We start from the raw sequence: 7,393 nt of genomic DNA, 5'->3' as shown, positions 1-7,393 counted from the left end.
GAGAGGCAGGGGAGTGTGGGAGGGTGAAGAATCTGAGTTCACTTCTAAGTCTGCATTCATGTCTGAGTCCTGTGGAGGAACACAGCATAATGAAAAAAATGTAGGGTGTGCGAACCAGACTGACACCATCTTGGACAAATCCACCATGATGGTCGCTCTACGATCTGAAGCCTTCTTGAGCACAACCCCACAAACATATTCTTTCTTTTAGTTTATCCACACCCTTAAGTACACCCTCAGGGCAAAATGTCCTCAATATGCTCTGGAGATATGAATATGACAGACACCTATTTTCAAAAATTCTCCTCCTGGTGGTCCCAGAGCATGTACTCCCCAGCCTCTAGGCTATAAAAGCAGGTCTTATGGGAGACAGAGTTGTAGACATCTACTCATCTTTTGGTTGCCCAAGACATAGGCTTCTGTCCATATGTCTCTTTAATAAATTGTTTCTTGTCAAACTAATGGCTCCTTTGGCCTTTGGAGATCATTTTGCATATACCTCTCTTTTATGGAGTAAAGATTTCAAGTAGCAAGCTGTTATGGAGGATTCTCAAAGCAGAGAGAAGCATTCCCCCCTCCACAGTGGTATTCCTCACAGCTTTGGCCTCTCAAGTGCTCTTTGCCTCAATCAAAGCAGGGAAAGATAGGGGGAGCCCTACTGGAACAGTTTGCTTGTGAGCCCATAGGAGCTGAAGCCTGAGGACTCTCAGAAATAGATGGGTAGTTTTTCAGGGACTCCAGGGGGGTCTTTATCCACCTCACCTCAGCAGGTGGATGCAAAGAACAGGTAGAATTTGGGTGCTTATTGTTTCATTTTTATTCATGTAGCTCCATTTATATTGAGGCCTTAGGATATAAATGGAGGAGTCTAGATTGTAAAAAATCTGAAAAATAGATCCTGGACTTGGTAATTAGTAGGTTCTTGGTGGTTTTAGAAAGAGAAGCTTCAGAGATTGAAATCACCCTCCAGGGATCCAGGAGGGGGAAGAAGCAAGTATGATGGGAGGGGACACAAAGACTGGGACAAGAGGTCTCCAGGAAGTTAAAGAAGCCAAGGAGGAAGTGTGGAGGGATTAAGGTTGTCCACCAGTAGGAAGGCTATGCTGGGTGTGGGGTTTGACATTTAAGATTTCTGAGGAAGAGTATCTTACCCAAATTATTTAATTACCAAATTATTTAATCTCGCTGAGCCTCAGCCTCCTAATTTATGAAATGGAACTAAATTTCCTACCTAGTAAAAGTAAAAACACCTTTTGTCTCTCAGGATTACTGGCAAAGCATGTAAGTGTGGTATGTGGGATGTGGCAGGCACTCGAGGACTGTAGAAGGATGAAGGAAAGTGTGTCATTTCTCATCTATGGACCTAAATTTCCTAATCCTTACTAATTGCTGACTTTATCTGTCAGTTACTGAGAGGGATTAACATCTTCCACTGTGTTGTGAATTTGTCCGTTTTTATTTTGCTTTCCTTGCTTTCTCCTTTTGCTTTATCTATTTTGAAGTTATTAGGTATATATGCATTTTTTAAGTTTATTTATTTATTTAAGTAATCTCTACCCCCGACATGGGGCTCAAACTTACAACCCCAAGATCAAGAGTCACACGTTCTATTCACTGAGCCAGTCAGGCACCTCTAGATGTATATAAATTTAAGATTATTCTTTTTGATGAATTGAACCTTTTATCATTATGAAGTGACCCTTTTGTTTCTCATAATGCTTTTTGTCTTAAAGTCTACTTGGACTAAGATTAATATAAATATATCAGCTTCCTTTGGTTACTATTTGAAAGATTTTTTCCATCCTTTTAAACTTTCTGTGTTCTTATGTTTTAAATGTGACTTTATGAATAGCTTATAACTAGACTCATTACCTGGTCTAGTTTGGCAATATTTTTCTTTTAACTGAAGCCTAAAGTCCATTTACATTTATTAAAACACTGATACAACTTAACAGAAACCCATGGGGGAGGGGAAGAAAAAAAAAAAAAAAAGAGGTTAGAGTGGGAGAGAGCCAAAGCATAAGAGACTCTTAAAAACTGAGAACAAACTGAGGGTTGATGGAGGGTGGGAGGGAGGGGAGGGTGGGTGATGGGTACTGAGGAGGGCACCTTTTGGGATGAGCACTGGGTGTTGTATGGAAACCAATTTGACAATAAATTTCATATATTGAAAAAAAAAAAGAAAAATAGTTAGAAAAATTCTATCTCCAGCAAATTAAAAGCTAGAGAGAATAAAATATTTTGAAGTTAAAAAAAACAACAACACTGATACATACACACATATACATTTATGTGTTTATTTATTGGTATGTATGTATGTATTTCTAACCTATTATTTTTTATTTTCTAGGTTTCCTTTTTTTTTTTTTTTAATTTTTTTTTCAACATTTATTTATTTTTGGGACAGAGAGAGACAGAGCATGAACAGGGGAGGGGCAGAGAGAGAGGGAGACACAGAATCGGAAACAGGCTCCAGGCTCTGGGCCATCAGCCCAGAGCCCTACACGGGGCTCAAACTCACAGACTGCGAGATCGTGACCTGGCTGAAGTCGGACGCTTAACCGACTGCGCCACCCAGGCGCCCCTAGGTTTCCTTTTCTATTCTTTCTTGCTTTCTTGTTTTCCCTTATTCCATTTTTCTCTTTACTAGTTTGCAAATTATACTTTTTTGCTAGGTTTAATGGTTATACTAGACATTTTAACATGCATGTTTTATTTGTCTGAACCTAAAGTTAATCAACATCTTTAATTTGTTCTTTTTTAAAATTTTTAAAAATGTTTATTTATTTTTGAGGGAGAGAGAGACAGACTGTGAGCCGGGGAGGGGCAGAGAGACAGGGAGACACAGAATCTGAAGCAGGCTCCAGGCTCTGAGCTGTCAGCACAGGGCCCAACACAGGGCTCAAACACACAAACTGTGAGATTATGACCTGAGCCAATGTCTGACACTTAACCGACTAAGCCATCCAGGCACCCCACAATCATTCATTTTTATCTCTCATGGTTCCAGGACTAACTGGGATCACTAGGTAACTCTTGCTCAGGGTCTCTCATGTGGTTGCAGTCTGATGGAGACTAAGGCTAGAATCATCTCAAAACCTTGTTCGGTACACATCTCACAGTTGATGCTGGCTGTAGGCTAGGTTTTCAGTGGGGCTGAACACCTACATTGGGCCTCTCTATGTGGCCTGGGTATCTTCATATCATGGAAGCTAGGTTCTAAAAGGGAATATCTAAGCAGAGCAGTCCAGGAGGAAACCATATTACTTTTTATGGCCTAGCCTTAGATGTCACACAGCATCACTTCTGCCACATTCTGTTAATTACATGCAAGTCATTAGACCAGCTCATATTTAAAGGAAGGTCAATTAGGCTCTATCTCTTGGTGGAAGAGTGTCAAAAAATTTGCAGACATGTTTTAAAACTATTATATACCCTTTCTGTATGCCAAGCACTAGACAAGGCACTTGGGATAGCGGTTAAGTCACAAACCCTAACTTTATGGTACTTACAGTCTAATGGTAGAGATACACACTAATAAAATAATATTACAAATATGTATAAAACTGTAAACTTTGATAGTGCTATGAAAGATGAACAGAGGGAACTATGAGAAATTATATCACACATTTGTATGACATGGACCAGGGACCCAAGGAAGACTTCCCCAAGGAAAAGACATCTGGGTTGAAATCTGAAACATTAGTGGATGCTAACTCTGTGAAGCATGTTAAAGAAGGGCCTTTCAGACAAAGAGACCAACAGCCACTGGCCCTGGGACAGGAGGAAAGGTGACCTAAGAGGCAGCCAGTATATCTGGAGGCAGATAGCAGAGGAGAGAGGTGTGAGACAGGGCTGCAGAGGTGGGCTGAGACCAGGCGCCTGGACTTTGTAGGCTAGGTGAGGATATCAGCCTTTGGCCTTAAAGGTGCAGAAAGCTGTTGGGGGTCATTCACTGGCGAGTGATGTGGGCAGATCTGCATCCTAAAGCTCACTTTGGCTGCTGTGTGGATGGCCCCTGCCAGATACTGAGTCAGGACTGGGAGGGCTGCGAGACTCTTGTCTGCAATACCTCCCCTCTCCATGAGACTCCCATGCACATGCTGAAGCCAGCAGTGGCCTACATCGTATACCTCTAGGCTGGGCTCCGATACCCTATACTTGGCTTCCTCAGTCCCTCTTCTAAGGTACAGGAAGTTCTGCCATTTTGCATTCTTAATTAGTCACTCCTTTAGTCTGTCAGTTAGTTGGTATAGCAGATTGAAGAGTAGTCCCCAAAAGATATGTCCGCATCCTAATCCCCAGAACCTGTGACTATTACCTTATTTGGAAAAAGGGTCTTTATGAATGTAATTAAGTTCAGGATCTTGAGATTAGGATATTATCCTTATCTGTGGATCATAAATCCTATGACAAATGTCCTTATAAGAATGAGGCAAAGAGATATTTGAAATGGACAGAAGAGGAGGAAGTAATGTGACCATGGAGACAGAGATTCGAGTGGTATGGCTACAAGCCAAAGAATGCCAACATCTGCCAGAAGCTGGAAGAGTCAAGGAACGGATTGTCCCCTAGAGCCTCCAGAAGGAGTGTGGCCCTACTGACACCTTGATTTCAGCCCAGGGATCTGGTTTTTGAACTTCTGGCCTCCAAAACTGTGGAAGAATACATTTCTGCCAGTTTAAAGCCACAGTTTGTGGTAATTCATTACAGCAGCCATAGGAAATGAATATGGTTGGGTACTTCTTTAGTTGTTCCTTCCTGATGGGATTTACTGGCTCCTTCAGGGAACTTCCAAATGCTGGAATGCCCCAGGCTCAGTCCTTAGAGCTTTCTTTGACTATTCTCTCTCTTTGTGACCTCATCCATTCACTTGGCATCAAAATACCACTTATTTGCTAAAACTCTCCACATTTTATCTCCTCCCAGACCCTTCTCGTGGAGCCCAAACATCTTCACAGGTAGATGAAAAGATAACTCTTGTTCTCTACCCTTCCCACTTCCCCACCCACAGATTCTCCTGGCCAAGCATCCTCAGCCACTTAGTGCTCTAGGTAGAAATGTGGTAGCCATCCTGGATTTCTCCATTTCCCTCATGCCTTATATACAACTGACAGCAAGTCTTGTTGTTTAGATCTCAAATGAGATCTGTCCCTTCTCCTCCATTTCCACTGCCACCATAGCCACCAGCATCTCTTACCCAGATGACTATCCCAGGATCCTAAGGACTCCCAGCTTCTTCTTTTCTTCATGTTTATTTAGAGAGAGAGAGTATGTCTGTGAGGGAGGGGAAGAGAGAGAGGGGGAGAGAGAATCCCAAGCAGGCTCCATGATGTCAGCACAGAGGCCCATGCAGGGCTCAGTCTCACAAACTGTGAGATCATGACCTGAGCCAAAATCAAGTCAGACATTCAACTGACTAAGCCACCAGGCACCCCAATATTAATTGATTTTCAAATATTTCTTCAACCTGGCATTTCTCAATAAATCCCACTTAACTGATGAATTATCTTTTTATGCATTGTTGGATTTACTTTGCTAGAATTTTTATTTATTTATTTATTTTGCACTTGTGTTCATAAAGGATATTAGTCTATACTTTTCTTTTCTGGGAATGTTTTGTCTGATGTTGGTATCAGAGTAATGCTGGCCTCATAGAATGAATTGGGAAGTGTTCATTCCTCTTCACTTTTCTGGAAGATTTTATATAAAATTGGTATTTTTTCTTCCTTAAATGTTTGGTAGAATTCACCAGGGAAGGCATCCAGGCCTGAAGTTTTCTTTATGGGAAAAATTTTAATGATAAATTTAATTTCTTTATTGGTTCTATGGTTATTCAGGTTATCTATTTCTTCTTGAACTTGTGTCACGCATTTGCTTAAAGCCCTCAGTGTTGGGGCACCTAGATGGCTCAGTTGGTTAAGCATCTGACTCTTGATTTCAGCTCAGGTCATGATCTTGTAGTTTGTGAGATTGAGCCCCACATTGGGCTCTGTGCTGACAGTGCAGAGCCTGCTTGGGATATTCTCTCTCTCTCTCTCTGTCTCTGCCCCTCCCATTCTCTCTGTCAATAATAAATAAATAAATAAATAAATAAATAAATAAATAAATAAATAAATAAAAAGCCCTCAGTGTTTCCCCCTCACATCTACATCCTTGCTGTGGCTTGCAAGGCCCTGTCTGGTCTGTTCCTGCCCTCCTCCCAACCTCATCTACACGGTACCTTCCCCTCACTCACCATGTTTCAGGCACATTGGTCTCCTGGTTAATTCCAAGATTATGTCAAACTCTTCCCTAGCTCAAGGCCTTGGCATTGCTGTTCCCTCTATCTGGAAAGCTCTTCCATAGGCTCCTTATTCTCATCCCTCAGGTCTCAGATTACATGTCAAGGAGGTCTTCCCTGAATATTATTTTCAGGGTAGGGCCTGCTGGATACTCTCTCACACAGAATCTTGTTTCCATCCATAATATGTGTATCACATCCTGTCAGTGTTTTCTTTGCTTATTGTCAGCTCCCTAAGAGCAGAGATCTTGTCTGTCTTGTTCACTGCTCATCCTCAGCACCCAACACAAGATCTGGCACAAGTGAGGTGTTCAATTACTATTTTTTAAATAAGTAGACTTACTTAGTGGTTTGGCCTATTGGTCAGTCAGGCAATGAGGAAGGCAGTAAGTCTTCTGTGAGCCCGCCTATCAGTCTGAGGTTTTTGCTCAGCCTGGAGTAGGTCAGGCAGGCACTGAGTGGGCTGGTTGCCCTATGGAGTGGGTCTGTGTGACTGATGAGCCCCCCCTGTGAAGTCAGCCCAGGATTCTGAGGGACACAAAGAAGTGAAAAGCCGAGGTCTATCCCCAAGAAGCTTCTGGCCCACCTGTCTACTTGGAGACTCACTGTTCCCTACTGCCCAGCCAGGATGTGAAATGGGATAGAACAGGGTAGACGGGAAGGCTGCAGAACCTGGTCCAGCCTCTGGCAGCTGCTCCTCAGCAGTTCTGTTACAGGCCTTCCAAACCTCATAAAAACCTCACCTAGTGACTGACATGCTCAGGAAGAGCCTGTACAAGAGACACAGAGAGGGCTTTGTATCTTCTTCCCCACCCTACCTCCCAACCTCCCCTGACCTGGGTCCTCTGCTCATGGAAACTGCCCCACTGGACCTGGCTGCCTGGCCCTAGGAGACAGGCTGTGATGCATGTTGTCACTGCCTGCTCTCTACAGGGGCAGGACATGGGCCTGTACCTCTAGGGGCCACTCCTTGCAACCGAACCCATCCTAGGTACCCCTCTTCATAGACCAGAGAAGGCCCAGCTCTCTGGTTGAGGAAGAGACCTTGCATGGAAGCTAGAGACTTCATAGTTAATCCCAAGTTTCTTGAAGGATGTCCCGGCTATGAGT

The sequence above is a fragment of the Lynx rufus genome, unplaced genomic scaffold, assembly GCF_022079265.1.
Source record: "Lynx rufus isolate CCGP_SWC_20201006 ecotype Redwood Valley unplaced genomic scaffold, mLynRuf1.p SCAF_13, whole genome shotgun sequence".
NCBI lineage: Eukaryota > Metazoa > Chordata > Mammalia > Carnivora > Felidae > Lynx > Lynx rufus.
This window is presented reverse-complemented; position numbering follows the sequence as displayed.